The sequence below is a fragment of the Pseudophryne corroboree genome, unplaced genomic scaffold (genome assembly GCF_028390025.1).
Source record: "Pseudophryne corroboree isolate aPseCor3 unplaced genomic scaffold, aPseCor3.hap2 scaffold_1552, whole genome shotgun sequence".
NCBI lineage: Eukaryota > Metazoa > Chordata > Amphibia > Anura > Myobatrachidae > Pseudophryne > Pseudophryne corroboree.
In genome coordinates this window covers 100,900-119,676 of record NW_026968184.1, presented here as the reverse complement: position 1 = coordinate 119,676, position 18,777 = coordinate 100,900, and the positions used below count along the sequence as shown (strand labels likewise).

General features: G+C 48.4%; 26 non-coding genes and 2 pseudogenes across 26 annotated transcripts; 7 read left to right on the top strand and 21 right to left on the bottom strand.

The window, feature by feature from the left end:
* Window positions 1-222: 222 nt before the first annotated feature.
* LOC135000509 (U1 spliceosomal RNA) lies at window positions 223-386 on the bottom strand. The gene has a single exon (XR_010202371.1). It is a non-coding gene; the product is annotated as a U1 spliceosomal RNA (small nuclear RNA).
* Window positions 387-1,057: 671 nt separating this feature from the next.
* On the bottom strand, window positions 1,058-1,220 carry LOC135000515 (U1 spliceosomal RNA). The gene has a single exon (XR_010202378.1). It is a non-coding gene; the product is annotated as a U1 spliceosomal RNA (small nuclear RNA).
* Window positions 1,221-1,372: 152 nt separating this feature from the next.
* On the bottom strand, window positions 1,373-1,536 carry LOC135000499 (U1 spliceosomal RNA). The gene has a single exon (XR_010202362.1). It is a non-coding gene; the product is annotated as a U1 spliceosomal RNA (small nuclear RNA).
* Window positions 1,537-2,207: 671 nt separating this feature from the next.
* LOC135000510 (U1 spliceosomal RNA) lies at window positions 2,208-2,370 on the bottom strand. Its single transcript, XR_010202372.1, has one exon. It is a non-coding gene; the product is annotated as a U1 spliceosomal RNA (small nuclear RNA).
* Window positions 2,371-2,522: 152 nt separating this feature from the next.
* LOC135000501 (U1 spliceosomal RNA) lies at window positions 2,523-2,686 on the bottom strand. The gene has a single exon (XR_010202363.1). It is a non-coding gene; the product is annotated as a U1 spliceosomal RNA (small nuclear RNA).
* A 671-nt stretch (window positions 2,687-3,357) lies between these two features.
* Window positions 3,358-3,520, bottom strand: LOC135000514 (U1 spliceosomal RNA). The gene has a single exon (XR_010202377.1). It is a non-coding gene; the product is annotated as a U1 spliceosomal RNA (small nuclear RNA).
* A 152-nt stretch (window positions 3,521-3,672) lies between these two features.
* LOC135000498 (U1 spliceosomal RNA) lies at window positions 3,673-3,836 on the bottom strand. The gene has a single exon (XR_010202361.1). It is a non-coding gene; the product is annotated as a U1 spliceosomal RNA (small nuclear RNA).
* A 671-nt stretch (window positions 3,837-4,507) lies between these two features.
* LOC135000511 (U1 spliceosomal RNA) lies at window positions 4,508-4,670 on the bottom strand. Its single transcript, XR_010202374.1, has one exon. It is a non-coding gene; the product is annotated as a U1 spliceosomal RNA (small nuclear RNA).
* Window positions 4,671-4,822: 152 nt separating this feature from the next.
* Window positions 4,823-4,986, bottom strand: LOC135000507 (U1 spliceosomal RNA). Its single transcript, XR_010202369.1, has one exon. It is a non-coding gene; the product is annotated as a U1 spliceosomal RNA (small nuclear RNA).
* Window positions 4,987-5,161: 175 nt separating this feature from the next.
* On the bottom strand, window positions 5,162-5,322 carry LOC135000524 (U1 spliceosomal RNA). Its single transcript, XR_010202385.1, has one exon. It is a non-coding gene; the product is annotated as a U1 spliceosomal RNA (small nuclear RNA).
* A 152-nt stretch (window positions 5,323-5,474) lies between these two features.
* Window positions 5,475-5,638, bottom strand: LOC135000508 (U1 spliceosomal RNA). The gene has a single exon (XR_010202370.1). It is a non-coding gene; the product is annotated as a U1 spliceosomal RNA (small nuclear RNA).
* A 3,563-nt stretch (window positions 5,639-9,201) lies between these two features.
* Window positions 9,202-9,365, top strand: LOC135000497 (U1 spliceosomal RNA). Its single transcript, XR_010202360.1, has one exon. It is a non-coding gene; the product is annotated as a U1 spliceosomal RNA (small nuclear RNA).
* Window positions 9,366-9,518: 153 nt separating this feature from the next.
* Window positions 9,519-9,681, top strand: LOC135000513 (U1 spliceosomal RNA). Its single transcript, XR_010202376.1, has one exon. It is a non-coding gene; the product is annotated as a U1 spliceosomal RNA (small nuclear RNA).
* A 673-nt stretch (window positions 9,682-10,354) lies between these two features.
* On the top strand, window positions 10,355-10,518 carry LOC135000505 (U1 spliceosomal RNA). Its single transcript, XR_010202367.1, has one exon. It is a non-coding gene; the product is annotated as a U1 spliceosomal RNA (small nuclear RNA).
* Window positions 10,519-10,670: 152 nt separating this feature from the next.
* LOC135000512 (U1 spliceosomal RNA) lies at window positions 10,671-10,833 on the top strand. Its single transcript, XR_010202375.1, has one exon. It is a non-coding gene; the product is annotated as a U1 spliceosomal RNA (small nuclear RNA).
* A 671-nt stretch (window positions 10,834-11,504) lies between these two features.
* Window positions 11,505-11,668, top strand: LOC135000502 (U1 spliceosomal RNA). The gene has a single exon (XR_010202364.1). It is a non-coding gene; the product is annotated as a U1 spliceosomal RNA (small nuclear RNA).
* Window positions 11,669-11,820: 152 nt separating this feature from the next.
* Window positions 11,821-11,983, top strand: LOC135000520 (U1 spliceosomal RNA). Its single transcript, XR_010202382.1, has one exon. It is a non-coding gene; the product is annotated as a U1 spliceosomal RNA (small nuclear RNA).
* A 671-nt stretch (window positions 11,984-12,654) lies between these two features.
* On the top strand, window positions 12,655-12,785 carry LOC135000527 (U1 spliceosomal RNA; annotated as a pseudogene).
* A 727-nt stretch (window positions 12,786-13,512) lies between these two features.
* LOC135000522 (U1 spliceosomal RNA) lies at window positions 13,513-13,647 on the bottom strand (annotated as a pseudogene).
* A 152-nt stretch (window positions 13,648-13,799) lies between these two features.
* LOC135000504 (U1 spliceosomal RNA) lies at window positions 13,800-13,963 on the bottom strand. Its single transcript, XR_010202366.1, has one exon. It is a non-coding gene; the product is annotated as a U1 spliceosomal RNA (small nuclear RNA).
* A 673-nt stretch (window positions 13,964-14,636) lies between these two features.
* Window positions 14,637-14,799, bottom strand: LOC135000523 (U1 spliceosomal RNA). Its single transcript, XR_010202384.1, has one exon. It is a non-coding gene; the product is annotated as a U1 spliceosomal RNA (small nuclear RNA).
* Window positions 14,800-14,951: 152 nt separating this feature from the next.
* On the bottom strand, window positions 14,952-15,115 carry LOC135000503 (U1 spliceosomal RNA). The gene has a single exon (XR_010202365.1). It is a non-coding gene; the product is annotated as a U1 spliceosomal RNA (small nuclear RNA).
* A 674-nt stretch (window positions 15,116-15,789) lies between these two features.
* LOC135000519 (U1 spliceosomal RNA) lies at window positions 15,790-15,952 on the bottom strand. Its single transcript, XR_010202381.1, has one exon. It is a non-coding gene; the product is annotated as a U1 spliceosomal RNA (small nuclear RNA).
* Window positions 15,953-16,104: 152 nt separating this feature from the next.
* Window positions 16,105-16,268, bottom strand: LOC135000506 (U1 spliceosomal RNA). The gene has a single exon (XR_010202368.1). It is a non-coding gene; the product is annotated as a U1 spliceosomal RNA (small nuclear RNA).
* A 672-nt stretch (window positions 16,269-16,940) lies between these two features.
* LOC135000521 (U1 spliceosomal RNA) lies at window positions 16,941-17,103 on the bottom strand. Its single transcript, XR_010202383.1, has one exon. It is a non-coding gene; the product is annotated as a U1 spliceosomal RNA (small nuclear RNA).
* Window positions 17,104-17,255: 152 nt separating this feature from the next.
* LOC135000528 (U1 spliceosomal RNA) lies at window positions 17,256-17,419 on the bottom strand. The gene has a single exon (XR_010202387.1). It is a non-coding gene; the product is annotated as a U1 spliceosomal RNA (small nuclear RNA).
* A 675-nt stretch (window positions 17,420-18,094) lies between these two features.
* LOC135000518 (U1 spliceosomal RNA) lies at window positions 18,095-18,257 on the bottom strand. The gene has a single exon (XR_010202380.1). It is a non-coding gene; the product is annotated as a U1 spliceosomal RNA (small nuclear RNA).
* Window positions 18,258-18,409: 152 nt separating this feature from the next.
* On the bottom strand, window positions 18,410-18,573 carry LOC135000496 (U1 spliceosomal RNA). Its single transcript, XR_010202359.1, has one exon. It is a non-coding gene; the product is annotated as a U1 spliceosomal RNA (small nuclear RNA).
* Window positions 18,574-18,777: the final 204 nt, after the last annotated feature.

The following is an 18,777-nucleotide window of genomic DNA, read 5'->3' as shown; positions in this document are numbered from 1 at the left end:
TGCAATGGGTGAGCCTTGCCCTGGGAGAAGCACCTTCATGATCATAGTATTTCACCTGGCAGGTAAGTAGGAGTTGGGCTAGAGCTGGGGAGGGTCACTGCTCGGGCACCCCCCTGTCAAGTGAAGGAGATCCAACTGAGGCAGCACAAGGAAACTCTCGAAAGAAGAACAAGGCTAGAGCAAGATCTGAGACAAATAAATCTGACTTTTACCAGAGCTGACCAGTGGAAAGAACAAACACAGTCCCCCACCACCACAAATAATGCAGTCGAGTTTCCCACATTTGGGGAAATCATACGGGTCAGCATACCCAGAATGCAATGAATGAACCTCACCCTGGGAGAACAATCTTCATGACCATGGTATCTCCTATGCAAAATAAGTATGATTTGGGATAGGGCTGGGGAGGGCCGCTGCTCAGGCACATCTCTGTCAAGTAAAGGAGATTCAACTGAGGCAGCACAAGGGAACTCTCATCTGGGGACAACAACTGCAGGGAGAACACATATTTTCAGATGAACATGGGAGGGCAGAAGGCTACATAATACTGAAGCACCCCCAAACAACAAACCAAATGCAACAACAAGTGCAAGCATTCCTGGGGGAAGGCCTGCAGCAGATGGATTTGCATACAGTGATGTCATCCAAGCAATGGGTCAAAGTTGGCTTCAACCCTCGTCTGCATATGAAAAGAGAAAAGGGGCGTACAGGGCATGGCAGCCTTTTGCGGCGCTTGGATGACCCCTAGTTCGCATTAAACACCTCCACCCTCCTTCGGTGTGGGGCTCATGTTGGCTATGCCCCATTCCCTGAAGCATTCAAGCTGATTTCTTGCAGCAGCTGGGCACTGTAACAGCTCCAGAGCTGCTCTGTAAGGCAAATAAAAGGGTGTGGGACCTGCAGCACTACCTGTAGTTCGCATTGTGCGTTGGAAGGCACAAAGTAAGCAGACGGGAGAAGTCAGGATAGTGCGCAAGGGCATAGAAGGGAGCGGCTCAAAAAAAGAGAAGTGGAAACAGACAGCAAACTAGGCTGAAGAGAGACCTGAGACAAAGAGATCTGAATTATACGAGAGCCGACCAGAGGAAACACAAATTATGCAGTCAAGTGTCCCACATTTGGGGAAATCACAGGAGCAGCACACCCAGAGTGCAATGGGTGAGCCTTGCCCTGGGAGAAGCACCTTCCTGATCATAGTATCTCACCTGGCAGGTAAGTAGAAGTGGGGCTAGAGCTGGGGAGGGTCGCTGCTCGGGCACCCCCCTGTCAAGTGAAGGAGATCCAACTGAGGCAGCACAAGGGAACTCTCGAAAGAAGAACAAGGCTAGAGGAAGATCTGAGACAAATAAATTTGACTTTTACCAGAGCTGACCAGAGGAAAGCACAAACACAGTCCCCCACTACCACAAATAATGCAGTCGAGTTTCCCACATTTGGGGAAATCACAGGGGTCAGCATACCCAGAATGCAATGACTGAACCTCACCCTGGGAGAACAATCTTCATGACCATGGTATCTCCTATGCAAAATAAGTATGATTTGGGATAGGGCTGGGGAGGGCCGCTGCTCAGGCACATCTCTGCCAAGTAAAGGAGATTAAACTGAGGCAGCACAAGGGAACTCTCAGCTGGGGACAACAACTCCAGGGAGAACACATATTTTCAGATGAACATGGGAGGGCAGAAGGTTGCCTAATACTGAAGCACCCCCAAACAACAAACCAAATGCAACAACTTGTGCAAGCATTCCTGGGGGAAGGCCTACAGCAGATGGATTTGCATATGGTGATGTCATCCAAGCAGTGGGTCAAAGATGGCTTCAACCCTCGTCTGCATATGAAAAGAGAAAAGGGGCGTGCAGGGCATGGCAGCCTTTTGCGGCGCTTGGAAGACCCCTAGTTCGCATTAAACACCTCCACCCTCCTTCGGTGTGGGGCTCATGTTGGCTATGCCCCAGCCCCTGAAGCATTCAAGCTGATTTCTTGCAGCAGCTGGGCACTGTAACAGCTCCAGAGCTGATCTGTAAGGCAAGTAAAAGGGTGTGGGCCCTGCAGCACTACCTGTAGTTCGCATTGTGCGTTGGAAGGCACAAATTAAGCAGACGGGAGAAGTCAGGATAGTGCGCAAGGGCATAGAAGAGAGCGGCTCAAGAAAAGAGAAGTGGAAACAGACAGCAAACTAGGCTGGAGAGAGACCTGAGACAAAGAAATCTGAATTATACGAGAGCTGACCAGGGGAAACACAAATTATGCAGTCAAGTTTCCCACATTTGGGGAAATCGCAGGAGCAGCACACCCAGAGTGCAATGGGTGAGCCTTGCCCTGGGAGAAGCACCTTCATGATCATAGTATCTCACCTGGCAGGTAAGTAAGATTTGGGATAGAGCTGGGGAGGGTCGCTGCTCGGGCACCCCCCTGTCAAGTGAAGGAGATCCAACCGAGGCAGCACAAGGAAACTCTCGAAAGAAGAACAAGGCTAGAGGAAGATCTGAGACAAAGAAATCTAACTTTTACCAGAGCTGACCAGAGGAAAGCACAAACACAGTCCCCCACTACCACAAATAATGCAGTCGAGTTTCCCACATTTGGGGAAATCATAGGGGTCAGCATACCCAGAATGCAATGTATTAACCTCACCCTGGGAGAACAATCTTCATGACCATGGTATCTCCTATGCAAAATAAGTATGATTTGGGATAGGGCTGGGGAGGGCCGCTGCTCAGGCACATCTCTGTCAAGTAAAGGAGATTCAACTGAGGCAGCACAAGGGAACTCTCATCTGGGGACAACAACTGCAGGGAGAACACATATTTTCAGATGAACATGGGAGGGCAGAAGGCTACATAATACTGAAGCACCCCCAAACAACAAACCAAATGCAACAACTAGTGCAAGCATTCCTGGGGGAAGGCCTGCAGCAGATGGATTTGCATATGGTGATGTCATCCAAGCAATGGGTCAAAGTTGGCTTCAACCCTCGTCTGCATATGAAAAGAAAAAAGGGGCGTACAGGGCATGGCAGCCTTTTGCGGCGCTTGGATGACCCCTAGTTCGCATTAAACACCTCCACCCTCCTTCGGTGTGGGGCTCATGTTGGCTATGCCCCATTCCCTGAAGCATTCAAGCTGATTTCTTGCAGCAGCTGGGCACTGTAACAGCTCCAGAGCTGCTCTGTAAGGCAAATAAAAGGGTGTGGGACCTGCAGCACTACCTGTAGTTCGCATTGTGCGTTGGAAGGCACAAAGTAAGCAGACGGGAGAAGTCAGGATAGTGCGCAAGGGCATAGAAGGGAGCGGCTCAAAAAAAGAGAAGTGGAAACAGACAGCAAACTAGGCTGAAGAGAGACCTGAGACAAAGAGATCTGAATTATACGAGAGCCGACCAGAGGAAACACAAATTATGCAGTCAAGTGTCCCACATTTGGGGAAATCACAGGAGCAGCACACCCAGAGTGCAATGGGTGAGCCTTGCCCTGGGAGAAGCACCTTCCTGATCATAGTATCTCACCTGGCAGGTAAGTAGAAGTGGGGCTAGAGCTGGGGAGGGTCGCTGCTCGGGCACCCCCCTGTCAAGTGAAGGAGATCCAACTGAGGCAGCACAAGGGAACTCTCGAAAGAAGAACAAGGCTAGAGGAAGATCTGAGACAAATAAATTTGACTTTTACCAGAGCTGACCAGAGGAAAGCACAAACACAGTCCCCCACTACCACAAATAATGCAGTCGAGTTTCCCACATTTGGGGAAATCACAGGGGTCAGCATACCCAGAATGCAATGACTGAACCTCACCCTGGGAGAACAATCTTCATGACCATGGTATCTCCTATGCAAAATAAGTATGATTTGGGATAGGGCTGGGGAGGGCCGCTGCTCAGGCACATCTCTGTCAAGTAAAGGAGATTCAACTGAGGCAGCACAAGGGAACTCTCAGCTGGGGACAACAACTGCAGGGAGAACACATATTTTCAGATGAACATGGGAGGGCAGAAGGCTGCCTAATACTGAAGCACCCCCAAACAACAAACCAAATGCAACAACTAGTGCAAGCATTCCTGGGGGAAGGCCTGCAGCAGATGGATTTGCATATGGTGATGTCATCCAAGCAGTGGGTCAAAGTTGGCTTCAACCCTCGTCTGCATATGAAAAGAGAAAAGGGGCGTGCAGGGCATGGCGGCCTTTTGCGGCGCTTGGATGACCCCTAGTTCGCATTAAACACCTCCACCCTCCTTCGGTGTGGGGCTCATGTTGGCTATGCCCCAGCCCCTGAAGCATTCAAGCTGATTTCTTGCAGCAGCTGGGCACTGTAACAGCTCCAGAGCTGCTCTGTAAGGCAAGTAAAAGGGCGTGGGCCCTGCAGCACTACCTGTAGTTTGCATTGTGCGTTGGAAGGCACAAAGTAAGCAGACGTGAGAAGTCAGGATAGTGCGCAAGAGCATAGAAGGGAGCGGCTCAAGAAAAGAGAAGTGGAAACAGACAGCAAACTAGGCTGGAGAGAGACCTGAGACAAAGAGATCTGAATTATACGAGAGCCGACCAGGGGAAACACAAATTATGCAGTCAAGTTTCCCACATTTGGGGAAATCGCAGGAGCAGCACACCCAGAGTGCAATGGGTGAGCCTTGCCCTGGGAGAAGCACCTTCATGATCATAGTATCTCACCTGGCAGGTAAGTAAGACTTGGGATAGAGCTGGGGAGGGTCGCTGCTCGGGCACCCCCCTGTCAAGTGAAGGAGATCCAACCGAGGCAGCACAAGGGAACTCTCGAAAGAAGAACAAGGCTAGAGGAAGATCTGAGACAAATAAATCTGACTTTTACCAGAGCTGACCAGAGGAAAGCACAAACACAGTCCCCCACTACCACATATAATGCAGTCGAGTTTCCCACATTTGGGGAAATCACAGGGGTCAGCATACCCAGAATGCAATGAATGAACCTCACCCTGGGAGAACAATCTTCATGAAAATGGTATCTCCTATGCAAAATAAGTATGATTTGGGATAGGGCTGGGGAGGGGCGCTGCTCAGGCACATCTCTGTCAAGTAAAGGAGATTCAACTGAGGCAGCACAAGGGAACTCTCATCTGGGGACAACAACTGCAGGGAGAACACATATTTTCAGATGAACATGGTAGGGCAGAAGGCTGCCTAATACTGAAGCACCCCCAAACAACAAACCAAATGCAACAACTATTGCACACAAATTATGCAGTCAAGTGTCCAACATTTGGGGAAACCGCAGGAGCAGCACACCCAGAGTGCAATGGGTGAGCCTTGCCCTGGGAGAAGCACCTTCATGATCATAGTATCTCACCTGGCAGGTAAGTAGGAGTTGGGCTAGAGCTGGGGAGGGTCGCTGCTCGGGCACCCCCCTGTCAAGTGAAGGAGATCCAACTGAGGCAGCACAAGGGAACTCTCGAAAGAAGAACAAGGCTAGAGGAAGATCTGAGACAAAGAAATCTGACTTTTACCAGAGCTGACCAGAGGAAAGCACAAACACAGTCCCTCACTACCACAAATAATGCAGTCCAGTTTCCCACATTTGGGGAAATCACAGGGATCAGCATACCCAGAATGCAATGAATGAACCTCACCCTGGGAGAACAATCTTCATGACCATGGTATCTCCTATGCAAAATAAGTATGATTTGGGATAGGGCTTGGGAGGGCCGCTGCTCAGGCACATCTCTGTCAAGAATTTATAAAGTCTATACATATATATAACCAAATGTCAATATATATATATAGAACCCAGCGCTCCTATCAAAACGTATCTATTTCACCAATTTGTTGCTTATTTAATCTTTATACATCTATTAATTTTCACCATATATTATAAAATGCTGCTCCCATAGGTAGTACTGTTCTACCAATAATAAACCAAATTTTAAAGATAATCACACTTGTTATCAAGGGAGCGCAAAAAATAAAATATACAAGCTCTTTATTTTTAAAAAATATATATAGACAGAAGAAACCCACATTCAATAAAATACAATGGAGTCAACATATCCATATCCATATCTAAATGTAATCAGTATCTATTTCATATTGCCCTTGATGACAACGGAATGTCTATTAAAGTGTCCAAAAAATCCTCCTGGATACAGCTGTTGTAATTTAATCGTTACTTTCCAATTGTAATTGATACATTAAATTCCTTCTTGTGGATGAACAGCAACAGTTGTAACCAACGCCTCTTATTTACTGCAGTTAAAGTTCATATGTAACTCACGTGAGTAATGAAAGAAAACAGGGGGAGAGCGCTGTGATGGTTGGTGAAACACAGCGGTATGCTACGACCCCCGTTAACCGTGGCTGGATCTTATTGGCACTCGCGGTCGGGATATTCCTCCCTGCCGTGGGGTAGAGACCTCCTTTTGCTCGCTCTCAAATTGCTTTTTCCCCTTCACCGCTGTCTTTACATCAGACGTCCGCCGTGATGTAGCTCGTTCATGAACGGGCTTATATCTCAGCAATCAGAGTGTCCGGTAGTCACCTTCTAACGCGTTTCTCCGCTGTTATCCAAGAGCGGTTTCGTCAGAGGATACATCAGCAGCCTAGCAGGCTCTTTTTAAAATGCACCGGACCAATAGCATTACTAATTAGTTGATTGGATACATACATATACTAATTGGATGCATACATGTAATGACTCATATATGGAACAACTTTCTAATTGCAATTGCACATATAAAGGCATTTCATAATATAAAAATAAGCAACATGGTGATTAAAAATAATAATAAAATAAGCAACAAGGTGGTTTAAAAAATAACAGAAAATATATAATCTATATACAGATTAACCTCTAATCTTTCAATCAATACCTCATATCTATAATCACATATACATAATTCAGAAACTCAGCACTAAGGATCCCCATTTACTTATATAGAACCTTTTAGGGTAACATAAATCCAAGCCACTACTAAAGCTGCTCTCGTGGCGCAGCGGAAACATCACCTGCACTCTATGCAGCGAGTCCCATGTTCGAATCCAACCCGCTCAGCTTAACATCCATATTATTTATTTACTTTTAATGGGATCATTCTATCAATTCATTTTTACCTTTAATTTTTGTTAATATTATTTCTATATTTCATTATTTTAACCCCTGGAATAATTACATTGCTGCTTAAACAACAAAAAGAATTGAATAAAAAATAAATATTAAACAGACAATTTAAGGATTCGAAGATTTAAAGATTTAAAGATTTTAAAATTTAAAACAGGGAGGGGGAGGGGAGGGAGGGGGGCCTTTTGGGAGAAGGAGGGGAAAAAAATAAAATAAAAATAAAAAAATATATATATATATAGAACCAAGAGAAAGTGTAAAAAGAGGATGGAGAAAGAAATCTGATGTTCATCATTACTAGTGGATTTTACTAAAGAACTTTAAAGGAACACACACAACAGGATTATACAGTTTCATCCTAAGAGGAAAGCTGTTCACAAAATAGCTACTTCTAATAATTTTGTTTATTTATTAAACATACAATAAATGGATATTCAATAAATAATATATTAGGTAAATCAAAAGATAAAACCTTCAGAGACTGCCAATGTTGTTCAGTTCGATGCTCTCATTCAGACCATCAGGTGTAAGGGTACCCAAAGAAAAAATCCAAAATGCCTCCCTTGTCAAGTAAAGGAGATTCAACTGAGGCAGCACAAGTGTACTCTCATCTGGGGACAACAACTGCAGGGAGAACACATATTTTCAGATGAACATGGGAGGGCAGAAGGCTGCCTAATACTGAAGCACCCCCAAACAACAAACCAAATGCAACAACTAGTGCAAGCATTCCTTGGGGAAGGTCTGCAGAAGATGGATTTGCATACGGTGATGTCAGCCAAGCAGTGGGCCAAAGTTGGCTGGAACCCTCATCTGCATATGAAAAGAGAAAAGGGGTATGCAGGGCATGGCGGCCTTTTGCGGCGCTTGGATGACCCCTAGTTTGCATTAAACACCCCCACCCTCCTTCGTTGTGGGGCTCATGTTGGCCATGCCCCAGCCCCTGAAGCATTCAAGCTGATTTCTTGCAGCAGCTGGGCACTGTAACAGCTCCAGAGCTACTCTGTAAGGCAAGTAAAAGGGCGTGGGCCCTGCAGCACTACCTGTAGTTCGCATTGTGCATTGGAAGGCACAAAGTACGCAGACGGGAGAAGTCAAGATAGTGCGCAAGGGCATAGAAGGGAGCGGCTCAAGAAAAGAGAAGTGGAAAAAGACAGCAAACTAGGCTGGAGAGAGACCTGAGACAAAGAGATCTGAATTATACAAGAGCCAACCAGGGGAAACACAAATTATGCAGTCAAGTTTCCCACATTTGGGGAAATCACAGGAGCAGCACACACAGAGTGCAATGGGTGAGCCTTGCCCTGGGAGAAGCACCTTCATGATAATGAAGGTGCTTCTCCCAGGGCAAGGCTCATCCATTGCACTCTGGGTGTGCTGCTCCTGCGATTTCCCCAAATATGGGAAAGTTGACTGCATAATTTGTGTTTCCCCTGGTCGGCTCTCGTATAATTCAGATCTCTTTGTCTCAGGTCTCTCTCCAGCCTAGTTTGCTGTCTGTTTCCACTTCTCTTTTCTTGAGCCGCTCCCTTCTATGCCCTTGCGCACTATCTTGACTTCTCCCGTCTGCTTACTTTGTGCCTTCCAACGCACAATGCGAACTACAGGTAGTGCTGCAGGGCCCACACCCTTTTACTTGCCTTACAGAGCAGCTCTGGAGCTATTACAGTGCCCAGCTGCTGCAAGTAATCAGCTTGAATGCTTCAGGGGCTGGGGCATAGCCAACATGAGCCCCACACCGAAGTAGGGTGGAGGTGTTTAATGCGAACTAGGGGTCATCCAAGCGCCGCAAAAGGCCGCCATGCCCTGCACGCCCCTTTTCTCTTTTCATATGCAGACGAGGGTTGAAGCCAACTTTGACCCACTGCTTGGATGACATCACCATATGCAAATCCATCTGCTGCAGGCCTTCCCCCAGGAATGCTTGTACTAGTTGTTGCATTTGTTTTGTTGTTTGGGGGTGCTTCAGTATTAGGCAGCCTTCTGCCCTCCCATGTTCATCTGAAAATATGTGTTCTCCCTGCAGTTGTTGTCCCCAGATGAGAGTTCCCTTGTGCTGCCTCAGTTGAATCTCCTTTACTTGACAGAGATGTGCCTGAGCAGCGGCCCTTCCCAGCCCTATCCCAAATCATACTTATTTTGCATAGGAGATACCATGGTCATGAAGATTGTTCTCCCAGGGTGAGGTTCATACATTGCATTCTGGGTATGCTGACCCCTGTGATTTCCCCAAATGTGGGAAACTCGACTGCATTATTTGTGGTAGTGGGGGACTGTGTTTGTGCTTTCCTCTGGTCATCTCTGGTAAAAGCCAGATTTCTTTGTCTCAGATCTTCCTCTAGCCTTGTTCTTCTTTCGAGAGTTCTCTTGTGCTGCCTCAGTTGGATCTCCTTCACTTGACAGGGGGGGTGCCCGAGCAGCGACCCTCCCCAGCTCTAGCCCAACTCCTACTTACCTGCCAGGTGAGATACTATGATCATGAAGGTGCTTCTCCCAGGGCAAGGCTCACCCATTGCACTCTGGGTGTGCTGCTCCTGTGATTTCCCCAAATGTGGGAAACTTGACTGCATAATTTGTGTTTCCCCTGGTCGGCTCTCGTATAATTCAGATCTCTTTGTCTCAGGTCTCTCTCCAGCCTAGTTTGCTGTCTGTTTCCACTTCTCTTTTCTTGAGCCGCTCCCTTCTATGCCCTTGCGCACTATCCTGACTTCTCCCGTCTGCTTACTTTGTGCCTTCCAATGCACAATGCAAACTACAGGTAGTGCTGCAGGGCCCACGCCCTTTTACTTGCCTTACAGAGTAGCTCTGGAGCTGTTACAGTGCCCAGCTGCTGCAAGAAATCAGCTTGAATGCTTCAGGGGCTGGGGCATAGCCAACATGAGCCCCACACACCGAAGGAGGGTGGAGGTGTTTAGTGCGAACTAGGGGTCATCCAAGTGCCGCAAAAGGCTGCCATGCCCTGCACGCCCCTTTTCTCTTTTCATATGCAGACGAGGGTTGAGGCCAACTTTGACCCACTGCTTGGATGACATCACCATATGCAAATCCATCTGCTGCAGGCCTTTCCCCAGGAATGCTTGCACAAGTTGTTGCATTTGGTTTGTTGTTTGGGGGTGCTTCAGTATTAGGCAACCTTCTGCCCTCCCATGTTCATCTGAAAATATGTGTTCTCCCTGGAGTTGTTGTCCCCAGATGAGAGTTCCCTTGTGCTGCCTCAGTTGAATCTCCTTTACTTGTCAGAGATGTGCCTGAGCAGCGGCCCTCCCCAGCCCTATCCCAAATCATACTTATTTTGCATAGGAGATACCATGGTCATGAAGATTGTTCTCCCAGGGTGAGGTTCAGTCATTGCTTTCTGGGTATGCTGACCCCTGTGATTTCCCCAAATGTGGGAAACTCGACTGCATTATTTGTGGTAGTGGGGGACTGTGTTTGTGCTTTCCTCTGGTCAGCTCTGGTAAAAGTCAGATTTCTTTGTCTCAGATCTTCCTCTAGCCTTGTTCTTCTTCCGAGACTTCCCTTGTGCTACCTCAGTTGGATCTCCTTCAATTGACAGGGGGGTGCCCGAGCAGCGACCCTCCCCAGCTCTAGCCCAACTCCTACTTACCTGCCAGGTGAGATACTATGATCATGAAGGTGCTTCTCCCAGGGCAAGGCTCACCCATTGCACTCTGGGTGTGCTGCTCCTGTGATTTCCCCAAATGTGGGAAACTTGACTGCATAATTTGTGTTTCCCCTGGTCGGCTCTCGTATAATTCAGATCTCTTTGTCTCAGGTCTCTCTCCAGCCTAGTTTGCTGTCTGTTTCCACTTCTCTTTTCTTGAGCCGCTCCCTTCTATGCCCTTGCGCACTATCCTGACTTCTCCCGTCTGCTTAATTTGTGCCTTCCAACGCACAATGCGAACTACAGGTAGTGCTGCAGGGCCCACACCCTTTTACTTGCCTTACAGAGCAGCTCTGGAGCTGTTACAGTGCCCAGCTGCTGCAAGAAATCAGCTTGAATGCTTCAGGGGCTGGGGCATAGCCAACATGAGCCCCACACCGAAGGAGGGTGGAGGTGTTTAATGCGAGCTAGGGTTCATCCAAGCGCCGCAAAAGGCCGCCATGCCCTGCACGCCCCTTTTCTCTTTTCATATGCAGACGAGGGTTGAAGCCAACTTTGACTCACTGCTTGGATGACATCACCATATGCAAATCCATCTGCTGCAGGCCTTCCCCCAGGAATGCTTGCACTAGTTGTTGCATTTGGTTTGTTGTTTGGGGGTGCTTCAGTATTAGGCAGCCTTCTGCCCTCCCATGTTCATCTGAAAATATGTGTTCTCCCTGGAGTTGTTGTCCCCAGATGAGAGTTCCCTTGTGCTGCCTCAGTTGAATCTCCTTTACTTGACAGAGATGTGCCTGAGCAGCGGCCCTCCCCAGCCCTATCCCAAATCATACATATTTTGCATAGGAGATACCATGGTCATGAAGATTGTTCTCCCAGGGTGAGGTTCATTCATTGCATTCTGGGTATGCTGACCCCTGTGATTTCCCCAAATGTGGGAAACTCGACTGCATTATTTGTGGTAGTGGGGGACTGTGTTTGTGCTTTCCTCTGGTCAGCTCTGGTAAAAGTCAGATTTCTTTGTCTTAGATCTTCCTCTAGCCTTGTTCTTCTTTCGAGAGTTCCCTTGTCCTGCCTCAGTTGGATCTCCTTCACTTGACAGGGGGGTGCCCGAGCAGCGACCCTCCCCAGCTCTAGCCCAACTCCTACTTACCTGCCAGGTGAGATACTATGATCAGGAAGGTGCTTCTCCCAGGGCAAGGCTCACCCATTGCACTCTGGGTGTGCTGCTCCTGTGATTTCCCAAAATGTGGGACACTTGACTGCATAATTTGTGTTTCCTCTGGTCGGCTCTCGTATAATTCAGATCTCTTTGTATCAGGTCTCTCTCCAGCCTAGTTTGCTGTCTGTTTCCACTTCTCTTTTCTTGAGCCGTTCCCTTCTATGCCCTTGCGCATTATCCTGACTTCTCCCGTCTGCTTACTTTGTGCCTTCCAACGCACAATGCGAACTACAGGTAGTGCTGCAGGTCCCACAACCTTTTATTTACCTTACAGAGCAGCTCTGGAGCTGTTACAGTGCCCAGCTGCTGCAAGAAATCAGCTTGTATGCTTCAGGGGCTGGGGCATGACCAACATGAGCCCTACACCGAAGGAGGGTGGGGGTGTTTAATGCGAACTAGGGGTCATCCAAGCGCCGCAAAAGGCCGCCATGCCCTGCATACCCCTTTTCTCTTTTCATATGCAGATGAGGGTTCCAGCCAACTTTGGCCCACTGCTTGGATGACATCACTGTATGCAAATCCGTCTTCTGCAGACCTTCCCCCAGGAATGCTTGTACTAGTTGTTGCATTTGGTTTGTTGTTTGGGGGTGCTTCAGTATTAGGCAGCCTTCTGCCCTCCCATGTTCATCTGAAAATATGTGTTCTCCCTGCAGTTGTTGTCCCCAGATGAGAGTTCCCTTGTGCTGCCTCAGTTGAATCTCCTTTACTTGACAGAGATGTGCCTGAGCAGCGGCCCTCCCCAGCCCTATCCCAAATCATACTTATTTTTCATAGGAGATACCATGGTCATGAAGATTGATCTCCCAGGGTGAGGATCATTCATTGCATTCTGGGTATGCTGACCCCTATGATTTCCCCAAATGTGGGAAACTCGACTGCATTATTGACCATGGTATCTCCTATGCAAAATAAGTATGATTTGGGATAGGGCTGGGGAGGGCCGCTGCTCAGGCATATCTCTGTCAAGTAAAGGAGATTCAACTGAGGCAGCACAAGGGAACTCTCATCTGGGGACAACAACTGCCGGGAGAACACATATTTTCAGATGAACATGGGAGGGCAGAAGGCTGCCTAATACTGAAGCACCTTCAAACAACAAACCAAATGCAACAACTAGTGCAAGCATTCCTGGGGGAAGGCCTGCAGCAGATGGATTTGCATATGGTGATGTCATTCAAGCAGTGGGTCAAAGTTGGCTTCAACCCTCGTCTGCATATAAAAAGAGAAAAGGGGTGTGCAGGGCATGGCGGCCTTTTGCGGTGCTTGGATGACCCCTAGTTCGCATTAAACACCTCCACCCTCCTTCGGTGTGGGGCTCATGTTGGCTATGCCCCAGCCCCTGAAGCATTCAAGCTGATTTCTTGCAGCAACTGGAAACTGTAACAGCTCCAGAGCTGCTCTGTAAGGCAAGTAAAAGGGTGTGGGCCCTGCAGCACTACCTGTAGTTCGCATTGTGCGTTGGAAGGCACAAAGTAAGCAGACGGGAGAAGTCAGGATAGTGCGCAAGGGCATAGAAGGGAGCGGCTCAAGAAAAGAGAAGTGGAAACAGACAGCAAACTAGGCTGGAGAGAGACCTGAGACAAAGAGATCTGAATTATACGAGAGCCGACTAGGGGAAACACAAAATATGCAGTCAAGTGTCCCACATTTGGGGAAATCGCAGGAGCAGCACACCCAGAGTGCAATGGGTGAGCCTTGCCCTGGGAGAAGCACCTTCATGATCATAGTATCTCACCTGGCAGGTAAGTAGGAGTTGGGCTAGAGCTGGGGAGGGTCGCTGCTCGGGCACCCCCCTGTCAAGTGAAGGAGATCCAACTGAGGCAGCACAAGGGAACTCTCGAAAGAGGAACAAGGCTAGAGGAAGATCTGAGACAAAGAAATTTGACTTTTACCAGAGCTGACCAGAGGAAAGCACAAACACAGTCCCCCACTACCACAAATAATACAGTCAAGTTTCCCACATTTGGGGAAATCACAGGGGTCAGCATACCCAGAATGCAATGAATGAACCTCACCCTGGGAGAACAATCTTCATGACCATGGTATCTCCTATGCAAAATAAGTATGATTGGGATAGGGCTGGGGAGGGCCGCTGCTCAGGCACATCTCTGTCAAGTAAAGGAGATTCAACTGAGGCAGCACAAGGGAACTCTCATCTCGGGACAACAACTGCAGGGAGAACACATATTTTCAAATGAACATGGGAGGGCAGAAGGCTGCCTAATACTGAAGCACCCCCAAACAACAAACCAAATGCAACAACTAGTACAAGCATTCCTGGGGGAAGGTCTGCAGAAGACGGATTTGCATACAGTGATGTCATCCAAGCAGTGGGCCAAAGTTGGCTGGAACCCTCATCTGCATATGAAAAGACAAAAGGGGTATGCAGGGCATGGCGGCCTTTTGCGGCGCTTGGATGACCCTTAGTTCGCATTAAACACCCCCACCCTCCTTCGGTGTGGGGCTCATGTTGGCAATGCCCCAGCCCCTGAAGCATTCAAGCTGATTTCTTGCAGCAGCTTGGCACTGTAACAGCTCCAGAGCTGCTCTGTAAGGCAAGTAAAAGGGTGTGGGCCCTGCAGCACTACCTGTAGTTCGCATTGTGCGTTGGAAGGCGCAAAGTAAGCAGACAGGAGGAGAAGTCAGGATAGTGCACAAGGGTATAGAAGGGAGGGGCTCAAAAAAAAAGAAGTGGAAACAGACAGCAAACTAGGCTGGAGAGAGACCTGAGACAAAGAGATCTGAATTATATGAAAGCCGACCAGTGGAAACACAAATTATGCAGTTAAGTGTCCCACATTAGGGGAAATCGCAGGAGCAGCACACCCAGAGTGCAATGGGTGAGCCTTGCCCTGGGAGAAGTACCTTCCTGATCATAGTATCTCACCTGGCAGGTAAGTAGGAGTTGGGCTAGAGCTGGGGAGGGTCACTGCTCGGGCACCCCCCTGTCAAGTGAAGGAGATCCAACTGAGGCAGCACAAGGGAACTCTCGAAAGAAGAACAAGGCTAGAGGAAGATCTGAGACAAAGAAATCTGACTTTTACCAGAGCTGACCAGAGGAAAGCACAAACACAATCCCCCACTACCACAAATAATGCAGTCAAGTTTCCCACATTTGGGGAAATCACAGGGGTCAGCATACCCAGATTGCAATGAATGAACCTCACCCTGGGAGAACAATCTTCATGACCATGGTATCTCCTATGCAAAATAAGTATGATTTGGGATAGGGCTGGGGAGGGCCGCTGCTCAGGCATATCTCTGTCAAGTAAAGGAGATTCAACTGAGGCAGCACAAGGGAACTCTCATCTGGGGACAACAACTGCAGGGAGAACACTTATTTTCAAATGAACATGGGAGGGCAGAAGGCTGCCTAATACTGAAGCACCCCCAAACAACAAACCAAATGCAACAACTAGTACAAGCATTCCTGGGGGAAGGTCTGCAGAAGACGGATTTGCATACAGTGATGTCATCCAAGCAGTTGGCCAAAGTTGGCTGGAACCCTCATCTGCATATGAAAAGAGAATAGGGGTATGCAGGGCATGGCGGCCTTTTGCGGCGCTTGGATGACCCTTAGTTCGCATTAAACACCCCCACCCTCCTTCGGTGTGGGGCTCATGTTGGCAATGCCCCAGCCCCTGAAGCATTCAAGCTGATTTCTTGCAGCAGCTTGGCACTGTAACAGCTCCAGAGCTGCTCTGTAAGGCAAGTAAAAGGGTGTGGGCCCTGCAGCACTGCCTGTAATTTGCATTGTGCATTGGAAGGCCCAAAGTAAGCAGACAGGAGGAGAAGTCAGGATAGTGCACAAGGGTATAGAAGGGAGGGGCTCAAAAAAAAAGAAGTGGAAACAGACAGCAAACTAGGCTGGAGAGAGACCTGAGACAAAGAGATCTGAATTATATGAAAGCCGACCAGTGGAAATACAAATTATGCAGTCAAGTTTCCCACATTTGGGGAAATCACAGGGGCAGCACACCCAGAGTGCAATGGGTGAGCCTTGCCCTGGGAGAAGCACCTTCATGATCATAGTATCTCACCTGGCAGGTAAGTAGGAGTTGGGCTAGAGCTGGGGAGGGTCGCTGCTCAAGCACCCCCCTGTCAAGTGAAGGAGATCCAACTGAGGCAGCACAAGGGAACTCTCGAAAGAAGAACAAGGCTAGAGGAAGATCTGAGACAAAGAAATCTGACTTTTACCAGAGCTGACCAGAGGAAAACACAAACACAGTCCCCCACTACCACAAATAATGCAGTCGAGTTTCCCACATTTGGGGAAATCACAGGGGTCAGCATACCCAGAATGCAATGAATGAACCTCACCCTGGGAGAACAATCTTCATGACCATGGTATCTCCTATGCAAATAAAGTATGATTGGGATAGGGCTGGGGAGGGCCGCTGCTCAGGCACATCTCTGTCAAGTAATGGAGATTCAACAGAGGCAGCACAAGGGAACTCTCATCTGGGGACAACAACTGCAGGGAGAACACATATTTTCAAATGAACATGGGAGGGCAGAAGGCTGCCTAATACTGAAGCACCCCCAAACAACAAACCAAATGCAACAACTAGTACAAGCATTCCTGGGGGAAGGTCTGCAGAAGACGGATTTGCATACAGTGATGTCATCCAAGCAGTGGGCCAAAGTTGGCTGGAACCCTCATCTGCATATGAAAAGAGAAAAGGGGTATGCAGGGCATGGCGGCCTTTTGCGGTGCTTGGATGACCCTTAGTTCGCATTAAACACCCCCACCCTCCTTCGGTGTGGGGCTCATGTTGGCAATGCCCCAGCCCCTGAAGCATTCAAGCTGATTTCTTGCAGCAGGTTGGCACTGTAACAGCTCCAGAGCTGCTCTGTAAGGCAAGTAAAAGGGTGTGGGCCCTGCAGCACTACCTGTAGTTCGCATTGTGCGTTGGAAGGCACAAAGTAAGCAGACAGGAGGAGAAGTCAGGATAGTGCACAAGGGTATAGAAGGGAGGGGCTCAAAAAAAAGAAGTGGAAACAGACAGCAAACAAGGCTGGAGAGAGACCTGAGACAAAGAGATCTGAATTATATGAAAGCCGACCAGTGGAAACACAAATTATGCAGTTAAGTGTCCCACATTTGGGGAAATCGCAGGAGCAGCACACCCAGAGTGCAATGGGTGAGCCTTGCCCTGGGAGAAGTACCTTCCTGATCATAGTATCTCACCTGGCAGGTAAGTAGAAGTTGGGTTAGAGCTGGGGAGGGTCGCTGCTCGGGCACCCCCCTGTCAAGTGAAGGAGATCCAACTGAGGCAGCACAAGGGAACTCTCGAAAGAAGAACAAGGCTAGAGGAAGATCTGAGACAAAGAAATCTGACTTTTACCAGAGCTGACCAGAGGAAAGCACAAACACAGTCCCCCACTACCACAAATAATGCAGTCGAGTTTCCCACATTTGGGGAAATCACAGGGGTCAGCATACCCGGAATGCAATGAATGAACCTCACCCTGGGAGAACAATCTTCATGACCATGGTATCTCCTATGCAAAATAAGTATGATTTGGGATAGGGCTGGGGAGGGCCGCTGCTCAGGCATATCTCTGTCAAGTAAAGGAGATTCAACTGAGGCAGCACAAGGGAACTCTCATCTGGGGACAACAACTGCAGGGAGAACACTTATTTTCAAATGAACATGGGAGGACAGAAGGCTGCCTAATACTGAAGCACCCCCAAACAACAAACCAAATGCAACAACTAGTACAAGCATTCCTGGGGGAAGATCTGCAGAAGACGGATTTGCATACAGTGATGTCATCCAAGCAGTGGGCCAAAGTTGGCTGGAACCCTCATCTGCATATGAAAAGAGAATAGGGGTATGCAGGGCATGGCGGCCTTTTGCGGCGCTTGGATGACCCTTAGTTTGCATTAAACACCCCCACCCTCCTTCGGTGTGGAGCTCATATTGGCAATGCCCCAGCCCCAGAAGCATTCAAGCTGATTTCTTGCAGCAGCTTGGCACTGTAACAGCTCCAGAGCTGCTCTGTAAGGCAAGTAAAAGGGTGTGGGCCCTGCAGCACTGCCTGTAATTTGCATTGTGCATTGGAAGGCCTAAAGTAAGCAGACAGGAGGAGAAGTCAGGATAGTGCACAAAGGTATAGAAGGGAGGTGCTCCAAAAAAAAAGAAGTGGAAACAGACAGCAAACTAGGCTGGAGAGAGACCTGAGACAAAGAGATCTGAATTATATGAAAGCCGACCAGTGGAAATACAAATTATGCAGTCAAGTTTCCCACATTTGGGGAAATCACAGGGGCAGCACACCCAGAGTGCAATGGGTGAGCCTTTCCCTGGGAGAAGTACCTTCCTGATCATAGTATCTCACCTGGCAGGTAAGTAGGAGTTGGGCTAGAGCTGGGGAGGGTCGCTGCTCGGGCACCCCCCTGTCAAGTGAAGGAGATCCAACTGAGGCAGCACAAGGGAACTCTCGAAAGAAGAACAAGGCTAGAGGAAGATCTGAGACAAAGAAATCTGACTTTTACCAGAGCTGACCAGAGGAAAGCACAAACACAGTCCCCCACTACCACAAATAATGCAGTCGAGTTTCCCACATTTGGGGAAATCACAGGGGTCAGCATACCCAGAATGCAATGAATGAACCTCACCCTGGGAGAACAATCTTCATGACCATGGTATCTCCTATGCAAAATAAGTATGATTTGGGATAGGGCTGGGGAGGGCCGCTGCTCAGGCATATCTCTGTCAAGTAAAGGAGATTCAACTGAGGCAGCACAAGGGAACTCTCATCTGGGGACAACAACTGCAGGGAGAACACTTATTTTCAAATGAACATGGGAGGACAGAAGGCTGCCTAATACTGAAGCACCCCCAAACAACAAACCAAATGCAACAACTAGTAC